The sequence below is a fragment of the Cryptomeria japonica genome, chromosome 3 (assembly GCF_030272615.1).
Source record: "Cryptomeria japonica chromosome 3, Sugi_1.0, whole genome shotgun sequence".
NCBI classification, from domain to species: domain Eukaryota; kingdom Viridiplantae; phylum Streptophyta; class Pinopsida; order Cupressales; family Cupressaceae; genus Cryptomeria; species Cryptomeria japonica.
In genome coordinates, this window is record NC_081407.1 from 668,715,837 (window position 1) to 668,741,045 (window position 25,209).

Consider the following 25,209-nt stretch of genomic DNA (forward strand, 5'->3'; position numbering starts at 1 on the left):
CCAGCAAGACTTTTACAGCCTAATTTGGTACTGGATTGGAAATAGGATATCATTTCCATAGATTTCAACGTTGGTTTGCCTGTCTCTTCACATCGTCATGATGCCATCATTTTCATAGTTGACAAATTGACTAAGGTTGCTCATTTTGTTCCTATCCGAGCTTCCTATACGGCCGCAGTGGTGGCATGAGTCTTCTTGGAAGATCTATTGAGATTGCATGGGATTTCGAGGTGGATCATCTCTGATAGAGATCCTATCTTTACCTCAGCATTGTGTGCCTCACTTCAGCATGCCTTGGGGACGCAATTGAACTTTAGTTTAGCTTATCACCCAGAGATAGATGGTCAAACAAAGTGAGTGAATTAGGTGTTAAAGGACATGCTTGGCATGTATGTGATGGACCAACAATCACGTTGGGAGGATTATATCTATCTAGTGGAGTTTGCATATAACAATGGATATCATAGCTACATAGGTATGTCCCCCTTTGAGGCATTGTATGGTCATCCTTGCTGCACCCCTTTGAGTTGGGATCGACTAGAAGACAGGATGCTTATAGGCCCCAATATTCTTCGGGAGATGGAGTAGCAGGTTGAGCGGATTCGTGAGCATTTGGTAGCTGCATAGGATAGGTAGAAGAAGTATGCAGATGCTCATAGGATAAATTGATAGATTTTTGTTGGCGACCATGTGTTTTTGAGAGTGCGTCTATGGAAGAGTCTAAACCGTTATGGAAAGGGTTCTAAATTGGTGCCTCAGTTTGTTGGCCCTTTTGAGATCCTTGAGAGGATAGGACCTATTGTCTACCATCTTGCCTTACCACTGAGTCTATTCCACATCCATGATGTCCTTCATGTTTCAGTTCTTTGACCTTATCATCCTGATGTGACACATGTTCTAGATTGGAACTCTTTCAAGGTCGAGGATGGACAACTTTCCATGGAGCCTGTGCGCATTATTTAGCATTGGGATTTGATCCTCAGGGGTCACACCATCAACCAGGTAAGGTTCTTATGGGGACCTAAATGATGACATCAGTGACTTGGGAGGATGCAACAAAGATGAGAGAGTTGTATTCTTATTTATTTTAGGCTTCCAGGAGTAAGCCTAGTTTTGGGGGGGAGAATGCAGTACCCCTACTCATTTGAACTATTAGACTCATATTTTATTATTGTTTACTTTCAGTGGATACATTACCATGATGTGGTTTTCAGATTTATATGACATTATTTCATACTTTATCTGGATATGAGATGCATAATTAATTTGGAGTATTTCAGTACTTGTGATTTATGGCATTTTATGGATTATTGCTATGTACCGACATTTTACTTTATTTATGCAATTTGTAATTATATGTTGTGTCTGCGAGTGTATTGGATGCAAGAGGATGATTTTCCTTCACTCATTTCGGTGAGATAGGGAATGTCGTGATTCTCCTTCATCGGTGTGTATGTCGTGTTTTCTATATTATATATGCATGTATGGTTCGATAATATAGGATATTATAGGTACAAGTATCGGGTAGGTATGAGGTAATGTCCCCACCTCGTTTCACAGGTCTGAGCATGCCTTATATTTTCTGATGGAAGTGGAGGACATAGTAGTTGACCCTATTTTACTCAGTTACACTCGTGTGACTATCATCAGTTGGAAGTCTTGTTAGTTTGTTTGGCCTTCGTATTTTGTCGTTTGATATTTTTATGAGTGTTTAATTGAGGTTTGTTCAGTTTGTGTGTTTTAGTAGATTTAATTAATTAATTAATTTTATGGAGTTATCTCATAGTTGAATTATTTATGCATTGAGATTATAAATTTAGTTAATTAAAAGAAATTATTAAATTAAATTGCAAGCTGCATGATATTAGAAACATATTTTATTTAAATTTTAGTAGAAAGATAAATTTGATTAATTGTATTTATTATTTCCTAGAATTTTAAATAAATAAAAGAATAAAAGAATTAATTAGAATTAAAGTATATCTTAAATTTCTTTATTTAGAAAATTAATTAATTTGCATGAGAAAAGAAAAGAAAGAATAACGATTTTTTAATTACTGCATGTTAGCTTATCTTTTGTTAGAAAATTAGAAAAGAAAATAAAATTGCTTTTATTCTAATTTAGGTTTTTGGGAAGAACGTGTTCAACCTAGAATTTTAGTTTAAAAAGAGTAATAGGTCATTATTTTAGGGGACACAGGAAACAGGTCAGGAATTTAGGTGAAAAAATTTATTGGAAGCTTGTTGAAAAGATTAGGGCTCTTCTACAGATTTCTTCTAGGAAAGCTATACCAGGTTGGGTGGCTTCTTTTGATTGTTGTTTTAAGAAAATAATTGTATTTCTTCTATCTTCTAAATGATGTGTGTGTTAAGATGATTGTCATATCCTGACTACTTAATTTCGTTCTTAGCTAAAGTCCATACCTGAAGTTAATTTCTAGTTTAATGGAAAGAAGTTATTTCTGGGTGTTTGTGGATTAAATTTTAAGAAAATTAGGAAAAATTATTATGGCAAATTTTGGCCAAGAATTTTGTTGTGCATGGAAATTACAAGATTTGGGAGGTATGGGATTTATCAGAGAAATCATTCCCTCTTGTTTGTTTTTATTCCAATATTGGTTATGACAGTCTTTTATTTGTATCACTAAGAAATTGTTAATTACACTAGAAATAAATTTATTTATAAATTAAATTTGTTGAGTTATTTATTTTTTGAGAAAATATTTTATTTATTTATAAAAAAAAATATTTATTGTAAAAGATTAAAATTCTGTAAAAATGGAATTTATTGAAAAATTATTATTTTATTTATGTTATTGGATTTACTGAAAAGAAATTAAATTTAAGAAAAAATATATAAAATAAAATAAAATAAATTAAATTAAATAAACCCTAGGTAGCATAAGCTACTGGCAGTAGGAGTGCTACTGAGTAGTAGCACCTGCTACCAGAAGTAGCACATGATATCTACGGTAGTATATGCTACTGACAATAACATGGGCTATTGTGGGTAGCATGGGGGTACCGTGCACAGTATTAAGTTTTCACCCTTTTCTATAAAAATTCACTGTGCAGACAGAACTAAAAAGTTTTCGATGTCCATGCAGAGTATTAAGTTTGATTTTAAATTAACTTATTGATATATGAAATATGTATATATATATATATATATATATATATATATATATATATATATATATATATATATATATATAAATATTAAAAAAATTATATATATATATATATATATATATAAAAGTTAATATTATTTTGGATTTTAGGTTATTTGGTATTATTATTTTAATACTGTGGAAAATTAAATTATAGTTTGGGTGTTTTCAGAAAAGCTATTAGGTTTAAAGATTTTATATTTATGCTTGAAAACATTAGGATAATTAATTCATATGTGAGTTTATTGAACCTTATTGGACAAATGACAAAATTGATTTATTTGTAGTAATATAGTTGTAATACTTATTTTCTAAAAAAAATCTTTGTTCGCAAGTTATTTATGTTGTTGGTTGTTTAAAGAAAAGATTGTCTGTATTAGGATCTTGTGTAAATGGTGGTTATAGTCAAGCTTCATTTCATTGCAATTCTGGTTGAGTTGTCATTGTGTCCTATGTTATTATATCTCCTTGGACAATTGTTGTTGAATAACCTTATTGTCGTGCGGCATTGTGTGTTTTGTCCAAATGGTTAATCTTGGGTTAGTGATTGTGTATCCTTCACCTGTGGTTTGTCAGGATTAGTTATGGATGTCTATTTCACCATAGAGTTCTCGTAGAGAGACCTTTCCTATTAGTATCCTATGAGAGAGAGTGGCTTTCGAGCAGGGGCCATGCTCGAAGTGGATGATAGGATAACACATCGAATTTTAGTTAAGAAGTGATAACATAATAATTGAATTGGGGTGGGTAAATATTAATTAAGATAATGTGCCTCATGCATAGGTGAGTGCTAGTACAAGGCTCATAATGTTGCGATAAGGCCTAGAATGGAAAACTTACCACCTTGTCTTCACAAAAGGATTGGTAAGGTCCGCATGAGACTTAGTTAGAACCGGAGGCTTGGGAGAGGTTACCAAGATAACCCAGGATGGGGGTCGGGACCTATGGAGGCTGTACCATGGTATCCATATAAAGCTATGCAATGACACTCTTTCCTTAGAATCACTAGTGTTTTGTGAGTTGAGCTACATGGATTTTTGCGAATTCTTGTAGTTATTTCATACTTTTCTTACTTTGCTTGCTTGAGGGTTTTCTACTATCTCCTAGCATGGTGGCGTGGTTCCATTTCGGGATCACATGGTCGAGTGGTAGTGCCACTTCCCATTGGATGTTTTGGACTGTATCTTCAGGCAAGGAAAGTATTCGCTGGTGTTCTTGGTTCGTGGTTCATGTACTAGCTCTTGTTCATGATCTTTGTTCAGGTGAGACCTTGTGGTCATTGTATCTTACATTTATGCAACCTTGATATTGTAACCTTTGTATTCCGTGGTATTTTTGGAAACCATGTATTGATGGATATTGTAATATTTGATCATTGGATTATATGTTAAGTCAATTGGTGTAATTTTTATGTATAAATGATTTATGGATAAATAAATACATTTGATTACTTTAATTCCTTCATTATGGGATTTAGATGTATGTGTAGCTTTTACCTTAAGCATTTAATTTACCTATTTAGATGAATAGTTGGATTAACCATGGTGTTAACATAATTTGTGAGGTAATCTTCATTGGTAACCCTTAGGGAATCTTGCGATAGACTTTCGTTGTGTTATTAAACGTGCAATTGTTATAATTAATGGACTTAATCTTTAAGAAAAAAATTATTACACCTTTTTTGTTGCCGAGTTGTGGTGTTTCCTTTAGGGTTTCTGGCAGGGCATTACTTTTGCTATTAGAGCCCAAGTTTCAACACTTGGTACTTTGGGTTTGTAGTGTACCTTTTAGTTGACCATCTTGCTTAGGTCATAATGTTTGTATCTCTCTTATCTTATCCTTGTTGTATATCTAAACCCTTTTCTCTTATATGGTACTAGGTCATGGCTAGGAAAGCTAGAGGAGGTGGTCTTATGGGTGGTCACAAAGGAGGGAGAGGTGGAGGATGGGGCCATGGTTCTAACCATCATAGTCCTTCACCACCACCCACTTATGTGAGTTTTGAGCTTGAAGAGTCAGCTCATCAAGAGCAGGAATAGTCTGCTCATCAGAATTATCAGCATGCAAGAGAGAAGGTTCGGGAAAGGGAAGAGCTGAGACAAATGTTTGAGGAGGTTCTAGCTAGGTTAGGCCCCATGCTTGAGGTTGATCAGCCTAATCCTGTTTAGGTTGAGGAGTCACATCAACTGATTCTAGAGGAGAGAGAGAGGGAGAGATCACCCAGGAGGATTCCAGCTGACCGAGATCCACCTTCTTTGGGTCACATTAAGGACTTGTTGAGGTCCAACCCTCCTTTCTTTGATGGTATGGGTGCTAGTCTCGAGGCAAAGACTTGGCTTATTGGTCTGGATCGGTGCTTCACTATGTTCCCATACAATAGCAACACAAAGATGAGATGTGCTATTATGCATCTTGAAAACTTTGCTTCAATCTGGTAGAGACTAGAGGAGGAGAAGATCGGTGTGTGCATTAACACCGTGACTAGGGAGCTATTTCTAGAGAGATTTAGGGCATGGTTTCTCTCACCCATGCTTTGCATCAGTATGGTATGGTAGTAGACCAGTATGAGTATAGGTTCTATGAGCTCAAACAATATGTTGGGATTGGTAATGATGAGGCTATGCTTGTTTAGCACTTCCTGAGGGGTTTGAATGACTGCATAAGTGGAGGTGTGAGGCTGTTTGAGCTAGCTTCAGTGGAGATAGTCGTGGCGAAGGCCAGATTGGTTGAGTTGAACCTTAGTCGTGCACTTTGTGGTTAGAGGGGTGTGCAGATAGGGAGTTCACCTTCCAGTAGGAATAGAGCTCGTGGGAATCAGTCCCAGTCAGCTGCACCATTTAGGACTCCACAAGCACCCACTAAGGGTGGACAGCAGCAACAACAACAGTCGAAACCAAAATAGTTCCAGGGCCAGAAGTGTGGCAATTCTCATTATTAGAATAATAGGAACTGGCAAAGGTGTAGACAGGGCGCTATAGGGCAGTCCTCATAGAGTGCATCTCACGCCCCTAGTAAGGGAAGTTTCTAGCAGTCTAGTGGATCGACAAGTAATAGAGGAGCTTGCTTCTCTTGTGGGAAGTTTGGTCATAGAGCTACACAGTGCCCTCAACATTTCCACAACATAGGTAGTCAGAGGCCAACAACATCAGAGCCTACAGTGGGAGATGCAGGGAGATCCCACAAAGTGTTTACAGTGGTAGATAACTGCCAAGCTGATCATCAGGGTACAATTGTAGAGGCAATAGGTATGTTGCAAGGAATCCCTATCTATGTACAATTTGATTTTGGTGCTTCAAATTCTATCATTTCTTCATCGATTATGGAGTGGTGCGGATTCACATCTGCTAAGCAGGCAGATAGGTGGCAAGTAGAGTTGGCTATAGGTGTCTATTTTTCTGTATATGCCTTTGTTCCTAGTTGTGAGTTGAACCTAGGAATCATAGTTACTTCAGTTGACCTTTGAGTCATTCCTTTGGGTTCTTATGGAGTTGTGTTGGGGATGGATTGGCTATCATCTCACAGTGCCCGTGTAGACTATCGCAAGAAGACAATGGAGTGTTTTGATGACCTTGGTAGAGAAGTGCAGATTGTGGGAGTTAAGAGACCGATATCCCTACGTATGATCTCCACTATGTAACTTAAGAGGTGTGTTGTTCACCAAAAGTGATAACCCAAGTATACCTACAAATCTATCTATGAGATAGCCAATCTCAATCAATGAAACACCTCAGGGCTTGGACAAAATGACAAGGATATGAATCCTTCTACTCTTCAGGCTCTACAAAACCTAGGCGGGTATACCTTTGATGCATTTAATCAGACCTATTACACACAAGACTGCATCAATAAAAAGCAGATGGATCTCAAAAGGTTCAAAAACTAAGAGATAACTGCAGATGGGCTAGATCCACACTTGCAACTCAACATTTTGAATCATGAGATGGAGGGACACTTCCACATAACATAAAATATAAAAAGATATTCTGATTTTGGATTTTAAATGGTGTTTTGACAACCTTTAACTATTACAAGAGACCAGTGCCTTATCCAGGCCATAGAGTCATGCATAAAACTGGATGAGAACTCTCAGATGCAGGTTCTTTTCAACATTAAATTTTCATGTATCAATGCCTTACATTAATACAATCTTCTTCTCTATCACAAAACCATACTTATATGTATATATCCAATATGCATTAAAAATCATTAATGTTGGGTTTTGGGATTTAAATCCTTCCTTGAAGAATACCCAAAAGACAACATTACACTCTTAGAGGAATCTAAAAGAGACAACTCAAATTATCCTTGATAATATGAAATTATATTAATCTGAGTACATTTTGGAGACAATTTCATGGAAAATTACACATGCCTTGCATATGTGTGAACCTGCAAACTGAAACTAAACCTACAGTAAAGACAACACTGAAAACATAGACAAACACACTTTCATTTGCATTGATAAAAGGATGCCATCACTGGAACCTGCAATTTCGGATTTCTCCCTTGGAGAAAATCTCTCAAAAACTGGAACCGCTACAACTAAGAAGAATTGGGAATAAGAAGGAGAGGGAAGAGAATCAAATCTACAACTGAAAATTGCTAAGTGTCTCCCCTCTAACTAAATTTTGTTCCCATGGATACTGCTTCCAAAATATCCCACATTTTTCAAAATTAACCTCATAATCGGATTCCCCACTCCGAGAGCTTTCCGAAAACATATAACACTTTATACCTTGGCCAAAAATTGAGTCCTAGGTGAATTAATTCCCCAATGTGCACCATCATTTAAATTTTTCATTTATTAATATAGTTTAAACTCTATAATAAACAATTTTAATTTTAATTTTTTGCCTCTGATGTGCTCTAATGCCTTGCCACATGGTGGGGTCTGATTGGCTGATGGGGTCCACTGGGTGCCACCTAGGACAACACCTCATCACCGCCACATGTTCACTTGCTCATCCACCACTTGGCTGCCACGTGTACACCACCTCAGTGCCACGTCATCACCACTAGACTGTCACCTGTGTGCCAACTGTGTGCCATGTCACTGCCACCTCACCGGGACCCGCCTGCTGGACATCTAACTGTACCCGTCACTTGGCTTTCGCAACTTCGCGGGGTGTAACTCGCGTGCATCTTCCTTTCACAAAATAGCATGCACCGTTGATCCATCTCAAACTTGCTCACTCGTTAAGCTAGACTTCATCTGCAAAATTTTGCCTGTTTGCCTTGGGAAGCATGCCTATGTGGGGTCCACCTAGTTGCCATCCAGTCAACTCCTCTATCACCTCGGGAAGCCTGCTCACGCATGCGCCCACCTTGGGTGCTATCAAGCACCATCCGTCAAAAGCCTTTATAGCTTAGACATATTACTACTGTGCGGATTTGCATATAAACATTTAAAAAAAACACTTCCCAGTGCATGTGGGATAATGCGATTAAGCCTAGAGCTGCACTTTTGGAGCTCTTTCCCTGGGTTTTAATGGCGATTGGTTCCATTTTGTTGAAGTTTAAATGCCTCTCATCATTTCCACACAGGGGAGGATGGTTGACAAAGAGAAAAACAAACACCTGCCAATGGAGAGGTTATGGTTTTATAACAACTAGTTGCAATTGTTTTAAAAAAAAATGAAAACCCATCCTTCCAAAAAAAATCACGTAGGAGGTAAACTGGATTTGCTCTTAATGTTTGAAATTCATTTCCTTCTCCATATTTGTAGAAGATCCACGCCAAAGTGGAGAGGAGGAACATTGGTATTAAAATTGCCATGAATTTTGATTTAAACATCTGCAACCTCTCGAAACTGCCATGTGAGGAATTGCTTGAGGTTTTTAACTGTTGTAGATGCTAACAGAAGAGTCACATGGAAACATCCTAGCTCTATGAGGGAAAAAAAAATATTGCTATTGTGTTAGCTGAATGCTCTAATTGCTGTTAATTCTCCATTATCTTGTGCTTTCAACACCTCTTTTCAAAGGTTTCATGTGAGGGGTGCTATGGAAATTGGTTATACACCATTTGCATTTCATAAAATCCAATGTGCCCAATCCATGCTACTACTGCACATTGCCTCTTGCTATTGCTGGAAGACTTCAACCTGCCCAATCTCCAGCCATCGTGAGAGACTAAAATGTTGTTATTCTTGTTTTAATGGCTTTTCATTAAGCTCATGCAAGAGGAGAGGATATTAGCATTGCCAATGTGCATTCGTTGGAGTTCCATTGAAAACTTAACCACACCCATCCACGCAGGGGCTGCCATTAAGTGTTTGCATTTAATTGAAAGCTTCTACATTTTAAACTTCACTCCACATAAAGGGAGGCTGCTGGTAGAGGCAATTTCATTTGGTTAAAAGCTGCCCCCCAAAACTCCACACAAAGGATTAAATTGTTGTTTGTATTGGCTGGAGTTTTAAAATGCACTCTCAGACATCACGCACAACAAGGAGAATGTTGGGAAGGTTGTGGAATTTGGCTTTCAACCTCCCAAATTACATTTGGTTGAAAGGTTTAATAAATTTCCACATGCCAATGCATTTGGTTTAAAAATTTTAAATGGTCTTCTCAACACCATGGCTACCAAGTGCATTTGCATTTTTAATGTCTCTTCTCTATCGCTGAAGGAGGATTTGGCTCTAAACTCATCAATTTTAAATTGTCTAAAGTTAATAATAACATCTTGAACTCTTATGACATGCCTCATGATTATAATCCATATTTAGATATTCTAAAAATCTCTTAGTGAACAAAGTCACCAATAAACTAATACGGCATAGGTATGAGCCAGGTCGGGCCCCAAAGTGGGTCCGACTAAAAAAAATTTCGTTTTCATGCAATTGACCCCTGGAATGCTTCACGGACCTCAAACATACCTCTGGAAATGATCGGCATCGCTTTCGGATCATTAATCCGCATTTTACAACCTTTAGGCAATTACGCCATAATTTTCGCATTTAATCACGAAGACGTAATTTTCAAACTTGTCAAAACACCTTTCTGGAGCTCGCCATCTGACAGGCGTGTACTCTTATATACAAGGATGACTTCTACCAAACGGTTTCTCAAGATGAGTCCCGAGCGAAGAGATATTAATTTCTGAAAACGACCAACTGGCTTTATCGACACTGCGGACCTAATGAATTCAATGTTCTGGCAACACATGATGCCTTTCTCAAAAATATCAAACGACCTCCATGGGTCCTCAAATTTGAAACATAGGTACCTTAAAGTACATATTAAATCTTTGAATTCTTAGTTCAATCACTAGACTGACAGGATGCAAATGATGTGCTCACAAAAATGGCTACATTAACTGATATAACACTAGAGTGCGGATAACTAAATTTGATGGCAAAATGAGCTCTTTTGAAAACCGATCAAACGGATTGGTAGAGCCTTGAAATTTGAAACGTGGCTCATCATTTATACCAACATTAGCCTGGAACAAATATTCTGACATGGCACTTACTGAGGCAACTTTTACACTTGTGCGAAACAGGGCTCCGACTAGCTGTCGAAACAGGGATTAGTCAAACCACACAAACTGCAAACGGATGTGGCTTTGAAAAATGAGGAAATGGATTTGTTAGGACTTGAAATTTTGTAGATTGACTCACATTTATGCATAGAATTGAATCCACTTTGAATTTTTTCATGACGATCAACAGGGAAAAAGATGTAATCGCTCAAAGAAGGCTACTCCATAAAATCTGTATTTGTGCCTAAAATGCACTTCCAGCTCACCGCTCAAAGTGGGTACCTCAAAAACTTATCCAAATTGAATTCTGAAAGTTGCACATCACTAAATAGGCCAAATGAAAGGTGTGGGACATGAATCCCTAGCCTTACCCTCTGAAAATCAATTGGCTCCATTTTACCCCCTTGCAAACCAAGCCATTCAAACTGACTCATTTGGGTACTTTTCTGACATGCAGGGCAAAATTTTGAAATGGGCCTCTAAACTTGATTCAATTTTAATCAGTCCCAATAGTGGCTTTAACTGGGGATGGTTGATTGCAAGATCAACACAAGAATCCAGATATCTCTGGTTAAGCAGACTGCCCAAAAATGAATCATTCTTCTCTTCTCATCTTCTCTTCTCATCTTCTCTTGTCATCTCATTTCAAAAATAGGGCTTCCTTATTCTACCAAAACAGCAGGGTACCTTATTGAAAACCACACAACTGAAGCAAAGCAACTGTACAAGATATACAAACATGCTAACAACGGATTACAAACTACTCAATCAATCTTAGCATTTACCTCTATCAAAAATCTGATTCTCATCACTTGATACTATGATCCAAACAAAGGCACTTTTCAATAACAACTGAGCATAACTTTTATAATTTGCCTCTTTTGTCCCATTACTGAAACAACTAGTGTGCATAACTTTGGTTTGATTTTGAACTTTGTGATCACACACTATTTCAACACAAGTAAAATCATGAGACAAATCACCATAGAGGCTTTCCCACAAGCTGACATACCTTTCACTGTCCCACTCAACTCTATCATTTGCAAGGATATCATCATGTTGAACTTGAAAAATAAAACACTCATTTTCAACATTGCAGTTGCTATCAGCAGATGCCTTATTACCATTTAAATCAATAGAATGAGGGATACTACAAACCAACTGATGCAAACAAGGAACACGAATATTACCATCTGGATGTGATACTTCACTATGCTGATCACACCTCATACTATCCTTGCTTATCAAACTGAAAATCTCTGCATTCTCAACATCCCATTCATGGAAAAGAATGCATACCTCCGGCTGAAGCAAATCCTCAGCTGAATCTTTTTCATCCAAACTTATATCCACCTGAAACACTTTCATTTGTGGTTTTAAACGATCATCACATAATCCATGCCTCTTACTTTCATCATGAAATAATTTTTCACAACATATGCTATCGCTGTTCGGAATTCCATTAGTATTATGGATTGGTTCATCATCTATAACATCTGGCTGATCAGTTATCTCTTCATAAAAAGGGTTAGAAACAAAATGAAGAATCCCCTCATGAACATTATGACACTGAAGTGGCTGGTCCGTATCTATATCAGCATTGAATAGAACATTAGCAAAATTGCTAAAGACGCCATCCATTCGATCATCACAATCATCTTCATCGGACAAAAAAGAAATTGAAACGTGGCTGGAACAATCATCAGTTTTCCATGTTTCACATCCATCAGATTTCATCCTATTACTATCATTCTGAAAATCAAGATAGTCATACTTATCTTGCCATGACTGATCTTCTTCACCAATTGAACACTCATCATCAGCCAAAGAATGAACATGAACATCACTGCCATTTATTTCATCAGATAAGTTTTTAGCATGTTCACTAAAATCTTCTGTCATAAAACCATCTGTTAGGTTAGCATGTTCATTAAAGGTACAAACATTCAATTCGCAGTCCTTTTCTAAAGAATCCTCTTCACTATATTGTAGAAGGTCTTCATCAACAGCTTGAAGGCTCTCCAATATCTGAACCTTCTTATCCACAACCTCAAGAGCTTTCTTAAGTTCTGCAATCTTCTAGACTTGCATTGCACTTTGCTGTTCCATGTGAGATTCCGTAAAATTTTCTCCATCCATGTGTGCTATATCTTCATTGCAATCACGCATACCATCACAATTTTCTGAATTTACTTTGTGCATAACTTTCAAAATAGAAAGATTATCAACATGATTACAAGAAGTGAAATCTGAAGATAGATTTACTTCATCCTCAACACAATTAAGATTATCAATATCTAAGTGAGGATCAACTATTGTTTGCACTAAACAATTCTGATTTTCATCATATGGCACATTTTCACTTACACAAACAACAACACTTAGTAATCCCTCTGTATTTGGAATTTCAACATCAAATACATCAGCAACATGTAAAGATTGATGGTCATCACCATCATTATTTTCATTAATACTATCTTGGAGAGATGCATGATTCACTTGGTAGTTGGAAGCCACATAGTCAGCATAACTAGCATACAAATCAAATGGTACATATCCCTTGTATCTATCAATCTCTGTATCAACATTTTCAGAACACTTCCCACTAATCATTCCATCACTACTGCGAGAGACAACTGACATTAATGGCAAAGGCTCTTGACTCTCATTTAAATCTGAAACACATGCATCATAAAAGCCATTTGGAACTGCAAAGCTTGATGCACCTAGACAAGGAATGATTTGCTCAACTTCATATGGTATTCCACCATTGAAGTTGCTTTGGTATGAAACAACAACAGACACAAATCTCTTCGAGATTCCAAACTTCAAGTTATTTTCCATATCCCTAGCTATGTTAAAGGCTTCATACAAGGTTTTGGGTTCTTTGTTCCTCAATAGGAAACCCATCTTCTCATCAAATGCACTCATATAAACATCTAGACATACTTTATCATCAAGTTTATACTTTTTGGAAATTTTGGACGAAGCTTGTGAAATCTAATATTAAACGTTGGTACCAATTCATCTTCCCTGAATTGTATACAGGTGAATTCTTTCGGCAAGTCAGAATCACTCACCTTCTCATTGAATTGATCCATGAAATCTGAAACCAATTCTTCCCATGAGGTAATAGAATTCACTAGCAAAAAAAGAGAACCAATCTCTTGCATCTTCTTTTAATGACTGAATAAACAACTTCATGCATACATCTTCTTGGCAAATTTTGAACTCTCCTATCAAATCTAAAAATATTTTAACATGTTGACATGCTAATTCTGATTTCTTCCCACTAAATATGGGCAAATACTTTCTAATTTTTGTGGGTATGGGATTTGGGTAACCCGAAATATCTCTGAAATTTAGAGTAGCATAATGGTTCATGATGAAACTTCTCCTATTATACGGTTGTGACACTTCACCAGGCACGGCTCTATGTGGAAATACAAAAGACTGAAAAATCTTTACTATTCATTTTCTCCTACTCCCACAAATGATTATAAAATCTTGGATAGAAAACTTCAAGCACATATCCTTATACAAATCTATTCCTTAACATTGCTTGACATAAATTTCTTCCACATTTGCATACTACAGAGGATAACATGCACTGAATATTTTAGCAACATAGATATGCAAATCAATTTTGAGATTCTCTCTTTCCCTCTAGACTAGTGTTGTTCACTAAATGGGAAAACAACATTACACATTCTAATTTTCAGAGCACATATCTTTGCATTTGAAACCTCTGAAAAAATACCTGGAGATTTGCAGCTGTAAACTCTTGTAGATCTGGAGATTTACTTCCACTTTCAGCACTGTCTTTTACATCAGAGTCGCCACCTCTTGCATAGAGGATATTTTGAACAGCAGAACCATTCAAACACAAATTTAATTCTCTTTACTCCTTCGATCTCGCTGCAATAAAAACTCTTCCAGGATGCTCAATACTAGTATGAACCACAGAGTTATGTGTGACTGAAATCTTTTACTGCATCTTCTTTATAACACTTTTATGATGAAAGCACCATGTCTGAGCATCTGCTACTTAGATCCATCTGCATCTTAATATGATTCATAAGATTATCTACCAATCTTGTGAAAGTCTTGGAATACAAACTTCTTTCACGCACTGGTACAGAGACTACAGTCGCCACCCAATAAGGAATTGGGGAAAAATTTGCATACAGCTACAAGGACTTGCTCACAACTAAGCAATATAACTTTTATTTGTTACTCCTTCATACAATATATGACATGTAAAACATATCATGTTACAGATCTAGAACAAGAACTATTCTCTTCACCATAAAACCACTTTCATACTCTGTGCATATGCAATGGACTGACTAACTGGATATGAAACTAGGCAATTTCTATTTAGCTTCCCCAACAGAGTCGCCATTTTTGTTGTTCACCAAAAGTGATAACCCAAGTATACCTGCAAATCTATCTATGAGATAGCCAATCTCAATCAATGAAACACCTCAGGGCTTGGACAAAATGACAAGGATATGAATCCTTCTACTCTTCAGGCTCTGCAAAACCTAGGCGGGTATACCTTTGATGCATTTAATCAGACCTATTACACACAAGACTGCATCAATCAAAAGCAGATGGATCTCAAAAGGTTCAAAAACTAAGAGATAACTACAAATGGGCTAGATCCACACTTGCAACTCAACATTTTGAATCATGAGATGGAGGGACACTTCCACATAACATAAAATATAAAAAGATATTCTGATTTTGGATTTTAAATGGTGTTTTGACAACCTTTAACTATTACAAGAGACCAGTGCCTTATCCAGGCCATAGAGTCATGCATAAAACTGGATGAGAACTCTCAGATGCAGGTTCTTTTCAACATTAAATTTTCATGTATCAATGCCTTACATTAATACAATCTTCTTCTCTATCACAAAACCATACTTATATGTATATATCCAATATGCATTCAAAATCATTAATGCTGGGTTTTGGGATTTAAATCCTTCCTTGAAGAATACCCAAAAGACAACATTACACTCTTAGAGGAATCTAAAAGAGACAACTCAAATTATCCTTGATAATATGAAATTATATGAATCTGAGTACATTTTGGAGACAATTTCATGGAAAATTACACATGCCTTGCATATGTGTGAACCTGCAAACTGAAACTAAACCTACAGTAAAGACAACACTGAAAACATAGACAAACACACTGTCATTTGCATTGATAAAAGGATGCCATCACTGGAACCTGCAATTTCGGATTTCTCCCTTGGAGAAAATCTCTCAAAAAACTGGAACCCCTACAACTGAGAATAATTGGGAATAAGAAGGAGAGGGAAGAGAATCAAATCTATAACTGAAAATTGCTAAGTGTCTCCCCTCTAACTGAATTTTGTTCCCGTAGATACTGCTTCCAAAATATCCCACATTTGTCAAAATTAACCTCATGATCGGATTTCTCACTCCGAGAGCTTTCCAAAAACATATAACACTTTATACCTTGGCCAAAAATTGAGTACTGGGTGAATTAATTCCCCAATGTGCACCATCATTTAAATTTTTCATTTATTAATGTAGTTTAAACTATATAATAAACAATTTTAATTTTAATTTTTTGCCTCTGATGTGCTCTAACACCTTGCCATGTGGCGGGGTCTGATTGGCTGATGGGGTCCACTGGGTGCCACCTGGGATGACACCTCATCAACGCCACATGTTTGCTTGCTCATCTGCCACGTAGCCGCCACGTGTACACCACCTCAATGCCATGTCATCGCCACTGGACTGCCACCTGTGTGCCAACTATGTGCCATGTCACTGCCACCTTACCGGGACCCGCCTGTTGGACATCTGACTGTACCCGCCACCTAGCTTTCGCAACTTCGCGGGGTGTAACTCGCGTGCATCTTCCTTTCGCAAAATAGCGCGCACCGTTGAACCATCTCGAACTTGCTCACTCATTAAGCCGGCCTTCATCTGCAAAATTTTGCCTGTCGGCCTCAAGAAGCGTGCCTTATTGGGGTCCACCTGGTCGCCATCCAGTCAACTCCTCTATCACCTCAGGAAGCGTGCTCGTGCATGGGCCCACCTTGGGTGCCATCAAGCACCATCCGTCAAAAGCCTTTATAGCTTAGGCATATTACTACTGTGCGGATTTGCATATAAACATTTAAAAAAAACACTTCCCAGTGCATGTGGGATAATGTGATTAAGCCTAGAGCTGCACTTTTGGAGCTCTTTCCCTGGGTTTTAATGGCGACTGGTTCCATTTTGTTGAAGTTTAAATGCCTCTCATCATTTCCACGTAGGGGAGGATGGCTGGCAGAGAGAAAAACAAACACCTGCCAATGGAGAGGTTATGGTTTTATAACAGCCAGTTGCATTTGTTTTTAAAAAAAATGAAAACCCCTCCTTCCAAAAAGAATCACGCAGGAGGTAAACTAGATTTGCTCTTAATGTTTGAAATTCATTTCCTTCTCCATATTTGCAGAAGATCCATGCCAAAGTGGAGAGGAGGAACATTGGTATTAAAATTGCCATGAATTTTGATTTAAACATCTGCAACCTCTCGAAACTGCCATGTGAGGAATTGCTTGAGGTTTTTAACTGTTGTAGATGCTAACAGAAGAGTCACATGGAAACATCCTAGCTCTATGAGGGAAAAAAAAATATTGCTATTGTGTTAGCTGAATGCTCTAATTGCTGTTAATTCTCCATTATCTTGTGCTTTCAATGCCTCTTTTCAAAGGTTTCATGTGAGGGGTGCTATGGAAATTGGTTATACACCATTTGCATTTCATAAAATTCAATGTGCCCAATCCATGCTACGACTGCACATTGCCTCTTGCTATTGCTGGAAGACTTCAACCTGCCCAATTTCCAGCCATCGTGAGAGACTAAAATGCTGTTATTCTTGTTTTAATGGCTTTTCATTAAGCTCATGCAAGAGGAGAGGATATTAGCCTTGCCAATGTGCATTTGTTGGAGTTCCATTGAAAACTTAACCACACCCATCCACGCAGGGGCTGCCATTAAGTGTTTGCATTTAATTGAAAGCTTCTGCATTTTAAACTTCACTCCACATAAAGGGAGGCTGCTGGTAGAGGAAATTTCATTTGGTTAAAAGGTACCCCCCAAAACTCCACACAAAGGATTAAATTGTTGTTTGTATTGGTTGGAGTTTTAAAATGCACTCCCAGACATCACGCACAACAAGGAGAATGTTGGGAAGGTTGTAGAATTTGGCTTTCAACCTCCCAAATTACATTTGGTTGAAAGGTTTAATAAATTTACACATGCCAATGCATTTGGTTTAAAACTTTTAAATGGTCTTTTCAACACCACGACTACCAAGTGCATTTGCATTTTTAATGTCTCTTCTCTGTCGCTGAAGGAGGATTTGGCTCTAAACTCGTCAATTTTAAATTGTCTAAAGTTAATAATAACATCTTGAACTCTTATGACATGCCTCATGATTATAATCCATATTTAGATATTCTAAAAATCTCTTAGTGAACAAAGTCATCAATAAACTAATACGGCATAGGCATGAGCCAGGTCGGGCCCCAAAGTGGGTCCGACTAAAAAAATTTTCGTTTTCATGCAACTGACCCTTGGAATGCTTCATGGACCTCAAACATACCTCTGGAAATGATCGGCATCGCTTTCGGATCATTAATCCGCATTTTACAACCTTTAGGCAATTACGCCATAATTTTCGCATTTAATCACGAAGACGTAATTTTCAAACTTGTCAAAACACCTTTCTGGAGCTCGCCATCTGATAGGCGTGTACTATTATATACAAGGATGACTTCTACCAAATAGTTTCTCAAGATGAGTCCCGAGCGAAGAGATATTAATTTCCGAAAACGGCCAACTGGCTTTATCGACACTGCAAACCTGATGAATTCAATGTTCTGGCAACACATGATGCCTTTCTCAAAAATATCAAACGACCTCCATGGGTCCTCAAATTTGAAACATAGGTACCTTAAAGTACATATTAAATCTTTGAATTCTCAGTTCAATCACTAGACTAACAGGATGCAAACGATGCGCTCACAAAAATGGCTACATTAACTAATATAACACTGGAGTGCGGATAACTGAATTTGATGGCAAAATGAGCTCTTTTGAAAACCGATCAAACGTATTGGTAAAGCCTTGAAATTTGAAACGTGGCTCATCATTTATACCAAAATTAGCCTGGAAAAAATATTCTGACATGACACTTACTGAGGCAACTTTTACACTTGTGTGAAACAGGGCTCCGACTAGCTGTCGAAACAGGGACTAGTCAAACCACACAAACTGCAAACAGATTTGGCTTTGAAAACTGAGCAAATGGATTCGTTAGGACTTGAAATTTTGTAGACTGACTTACATTTATTCATAGAATTGAATCCACTTTGAATTTTTTTATTATGATCAATAGGGAAAAAGATGTAATCGCTCAAAGAAGGCTACTCCATAAAATCTGCATTTGTGCCTAAAATGCACTTCCAGCTCACCCCTCAAATTGGGTACCTCAAAAACTTATCCAAATTGAATTCTGGAATTTTCACATCACTAAATAGGCCAAATGAAAGGTGTGGGACATGAATCCTGAGCCTTACCCTCTGAAAATCAACTGGCTCCATTTTACCCCCTTGCAAACCAAGCCATTCAAACTGACTCATTTGGGTACTTTTCTGACATGCAGGGCAAAATTTTGAAATGGGCCTCTAAACTTGATTCAATTTTAATCAGTCCCAACAAGGTGCATGCGTAGAGGGTTTTAGCTTTTTGCAGTTACTATTGAGGATGTGGATGAGTCAGAGAGCTGAGAAATCGCAGTTGATGGTCACCCTATTCTTAGAGAGTTTGCTGATGTGTTTCCGTTGGATATTCCTAGTATGCCTCTGAAGTGAGACATAGACTTTCACATTGATTTGGTTCCTAGTATAGAACCTATTTCGAGAGCTCCATATTGGATGACTACTCAGGAGTTTAGTGAGTTGAAGTTGCAAATAGAAGAATTGTTGGCCAAGGGATTCATTCGTCCTAGTGCTTCCCCTTGGGGTGCACCTGTTATCTTCTTTAAGAAGAAAGATGGTTCTCTTCAGTTATGCATTGATTACAGACAGCTGAACAAGGTAACCATCATGAATAGATATCCATTGCCTTGTATAGATGATCTTTTTGATGAGGTTAAGGGAGTCGAGGTGTTCGCTAAGAATGATCTAAAATCTGGATACCATTAGTTGCACATTCAGAATGCAGATATTCATAAAACAATGTTTCATACTCGTTATGGTCACTATGAGTTCACAGTGGTGCCATTTGGGTTGATGAATGCACCTTCAGTTTTCATGAGCCTCATGAATGGATTTTTTTGCACCTAACTTGATCATTTTGTCCTTGTGTTCTTGGATGACATATTGGTTTATTCTAGAACAATGAAAGAACATGAGGGTCACTTACGTTAGGTATTGCAGTGCTTGAGAGAGAATCAACTTTATGCCAATTTGGTAAAGTGTAACTTCTTCTAGTCTGAAGTGAACTATCTTGGTCATGTAGTTTCAGGAGAAGGCGTATCCATCGATCCTTCAAAGATCCAAGTCATTGTTGATTGGTCAGCGCTGACCAATGTTTTAGAAGTTAGGAGTTTTATAGGTTTGGTTGGATATTTCCATCGCTTTGTTTAGGGTTTTCTTGGATAGGACACCCGATTACTTCAATTCAGAGGAAAGGGAAGAAGTTTGTTTGGTTAGAACAGTGTGAGAAAACTTTTAGGACCTTGAAGGAACTCCTTGTTAGTGCTCCGATTTTGGCAGTTCCTGATCCATCTAGAGATTTTGTGGTATGCACAAATGCCTCTTTGGAAGGTATAGGTGCAGTGCTTATGCAGGATGGACGTGTGGTTGCTTATGAGTCTCTCAAACTCAAGAACCATGAGTTGAACTATCTAGTTCATGATTTAGAGTTGGCAGCTGTAGTACATGCTTTGGTTAGATTGTTGCATTTCCTGTTAGGGTGTCGGTTTGAGCTGCATAGTGATCACCACAGTCTGCAATATATATTCATGCAGTCAAACTTGAATGCTTGACAATGGAGATGGATGGAATTATTCTGCGAGTATGATTTTGAGGTTTGCTATATTCAAGGGAAAGAGAATGTAGTGGCAGATGCTTTGAGTCGTAGGCAGCATGAAGTTTCAACATTGTCCCTTGGAATAGACTTGAGAAAGAGAATTCTTGGAGCTCTTCCTCAAGATACTTGGTATCAGGCTATTAGATTTGTGATAGAGTCTAGAAGGCCTTAAGAGGGTAGATTTTGTTGATATAACCTTGAGGTAGATGGACTTCTTCGTCACCATGGATGGATCTATGTACCTCCTTCGGAGGGTCATTGCATTTTGATCATGACTAAGGCCCATCGTGCACATTATTTGGCACATCCAGGTGTCAAGAAGATGCATGCAGATCTTAAATAGATTTATCATTGGGTTGGAATGAAATGCAACATTGCTGATTTTGTGTTGAAATGTTTAGAGTGTCAGCGAGTGAAGGTAGAGAATCAGCACCCAGTAGGACTTTTATAGCCTAATTTGGTACTGGATTGGAAATGGGATATCATTTCCATGGATTTCATTGTTGGTTTGCCTATCTCTTCATGTTGTCATGATGCCATCATGGTCATAGTTGATAGATTGACTAATGTTTCTCATTTTTTTCCTATTTGAGCTTCCTATACAGTAGCAGTGGTGGCACGAGTCTTCTTGGAAGATGTAGTGAGATTGCATGGGATTCTAAGGTGAATCATCTGTAATAGAGATCCTATCTTTACCTCAGCATTGTGGACCTCACTTCAGCATGCTTTGGGGAGTCAGTTGAACTTTAGTTCAGCTTATCACCCATAGATAGATGGTCAGACAAAGTGAGTGAATCAGGTGTTAGAGGACATGATTCGCATGTATGTGATGGACTAGCAATTGCGTTGGGAGGATTATATCTATCTAGTGGAGTTTTCTTATAACAATGGACATCATAGCTCCATAGGTATGTCCCTCTTTCAAGAATTGTATGGTCATCCTTGCTACACCCTTTTGAGTTGGGATCGGCTAGAGGAAAGGGTGCTTATAGGCCCGGATATTCTTTGGGAGATGGAGCAGCAGGTTGAGTGGATTCGTAAGCATTTGGTAGCTGCACGAGATAGGTAGAAGAAGTATGCAAATGCTCATAGGACAAATCCTTAGTTTTCTATTGGCGACCGTGTGTTTTTGAGAGTGCATCCATAGAATAGTCTGATCCATTATGGAAAGGGTTCTAAATTGGCGCCTCAGTTTGTTGGCCCTTTTGAGATCCTTGAGAGGATAGGACATGTTGCCTACTGTCATCCCTTCCCACTGAGTCTATTTCGCATCCATGATGTCTTTCATGTTTCAGTTCTTTGACCTTATCATCCTAATGTGTCACATGTTTTGGATTGGAACTCTTTGGAGGTCGAGGATGGGCAACTTTCCATGGAGCTCATGTGCATTCTTCAGCATCGGGATTTGATCCTCAGGGGTGGCACCATCGACTAGGTAAGGGTCCTATAGGACCCAAATGATGAGACCTCGGTGACTTGGGAGGATGCAGCGAAGATGAAAGAGCTATATTCTTATTTATTATAGGCTTCCAGGAGTAAGCCTAGTTTTGGGGGGAGAATGTAGTACCCCTACTCGTTTAAGCTATTAGACTCATATTTTATTATTGTTTACTTTCAGTGGATACATTACCATGATGTGGTTTTCATATTTCTATGACACTATTTCATGCTTTATATGGATATGAGATGCATAATTTATTTGCAGTATTTCAGTACTTGCGATTTATGGTATTTTATGGATTATTGCTATGTACAGACATTTTACTTTATTTATGCAATTTGTAATTATATGTTGTGTGTCTGTGAGTGTATTGGATGCAAGGGGACGATTTTCCTTCACTCATTTTGATGATACAGGGAACATCGTGATTCTCCTTCATCGGTGTGTATGCCATGTTTTCTATATTATATATATGCATGTGTGGTTCGATGATGCAAGATATTGCAGGTACAAGTACTAGGTAGGTACGGGGTAACGTCTCCACCTGGCTTCACAGGTCTGAGCATTCCTTATATTTTTCGACAGAAGTGGAGGAGATAGTAGTTGACCCTATTTTACTCAGTTACACTCGTGTGAGTGTCGTCAGTTGGTTGTCTTGTCAGTTTGTTTGGCCTTTGTATTTTGTCGTTTGATATTTTTATGAGTGTTTGCTTGAGGTTTGTTCAGTTTGTGTGTTTTAGTGGATTTAATTAATTAATTAAGTTTTTTGAGTTATCTCATAGTTGAATTATTTGTGCATTGAGATTATAAATTTAGTTAATTAAAAGAAATTATTAAATTAAGTTGCAAGCTGCATGATATTAGAAATATATTTTATTTAAATTTTAGTAGAAAGATAAATTTGATTAATTGTATTTATTATTTCCTAGAATTTTAAATAAATAAAAGAATAAAAGAATTAATTAGAATTAAAGTATATCTAAATTTCTTTATTTAGAAAATTAATTAATTTGCATGAGAAAAGAAAAGAAAGAATAACGATTTTTTAATTATTGCATGTTAGCTTATCTTTTGTTAGAAAATTAGAAAAGAAAATAAAATTGCTTTTATTATAATTGAGGTTTTTGGGAAAAAGCTATTCAACCTAGAATTTTAGTTTAAAAAGAGGAATAGGTCATTGTTTTAAGGGACACAGGGAACAGGTCAGGAATTTAGGTGAAGAAATTTATTGGAAACTTGTTTAAAAGATTAGGGCTCTTCTACAGATTTCTTCCAAGAAAGCTATACTAGGTTGGGTGGCTTCTTTTGATTGTTGTTTTAAGAAAATAATTGTATTTCTTCTATCTTCTAAAATGATGTGTGTGTTAAGATGATTTCCATATCCTGTTTGATTAATTCTGTTCTTAGCTAAAGTCCATACCTGAAGTTTAGTTTTAGTTTAATGGAAAGAAGTTATTTCTGGGTGTTTGTGGATTAAATTTTGAAAAAATTAGGAAAAATTATTATGGCAAATTTTGGCCAAGAATTTTGTTGTGCATGGAAATTACAAGATTTGGGAGGTATGGGATTTATTAGAGAAATCATTGCCTCTTGTTTGTTTTTATTTCGATATTGGGTATGATAGCCTTTTATTTGTATCACTAAGAAATTGTTAATTACACTAGAAATAAATTTAATTATAAATTAAATTTATTGGGTTATTTACATTTTGAGAAAATATATTATTTATATATATATATATATATTGTAAAAGATTAAAATTCTGTAAAATTGAAATTTATTGAAAAATTATTGTTTTATTCATGTTATTGGATTTACTAAAAAGAAATTAAATTTTTAAAAAAAGATAAAATAAAATAAAATAAATTAAATTAAAGAAACCCTAGGTAGCATAAGCTACCTATGGTAGCATTTGCTACCGACAGTAGTAGTGCTACCGGCGGTAGCATCTGCTACCTATAGTAGCAGCGCTACCGTGCGGTAGCACATGCTACCGGCGATAGCATGGGCTATCGTGCACGGTACAGGGATAGTCAAAATTCACCCTATTTCCATAAAAATTCGTTGTGCGGACCGAATTAAAAAGTTTTCGATGTCTGTGTAGAGTATTAAGTTTGTTTTTAAATTAACTTATTGATATATGAAATATGTATATATATATATAATTATATGTAAGTTAATATTATTTTGGATATTAGGTTATTTGGTATTATTTTTTTAATACTGTGGAAAATTAAATTCAGAGTTGATAGATATATTTTCTGCAATATAATTTTAAGTGAATTATTTATAGGTTTTGAAAATAATTTTAATTTATAGCTATAATTATATTTTATGAAAATAATTAAATTATAGTTTGGGTGTTTTCTGAAAAGCTTGTAGGTTTAGAGATTTTATATTTATGCTTGAAAACATTAGGAGAATCAATTCATATGTGAATTTATTAAACCTTATTGGAAAAATGACCAAATTGATTTATTTGTAGTAATATAGTTGTAATTCTTATTTTCTGAAAAAAATCTTTATTTGCATGTTATTTATGTTGTTGGCTATTTAAAGAAAAGATTGCCTGGATTGAGATCTTGTGTAAATGGTGGTTGTCGTCAAGCTTAATTTCATTGCAATTTTGGTTGAGTTGTCATTGTGTCCTATGTTATTATATCTCCTTGGTCAGGTGTTGTTGAATAACCTTATTGTTGTGGGCCATTGTGTGTTTTGTCCAAATGGTCAATCTTGGGTTAGTTATTGTGTATCCTTTATCTGTGGTTTGTCAGGATTAGTTATGGCTATCTGTATCACCATAGAGTTCTTGTAGAGAGACCTTTCCTATTAGTGTCCTATGAGAGAGAGTGGCTTTCGAGCGCGGGCCGTGCCCGAAGTGGATGACAGGATAATCTGTCGAAAGTTAGTTAAGAAGTGATAACATAATAATTGAATTTAGATGGGTAAATATTAATTAAGATAATGTGCGTCATGCATAGGTG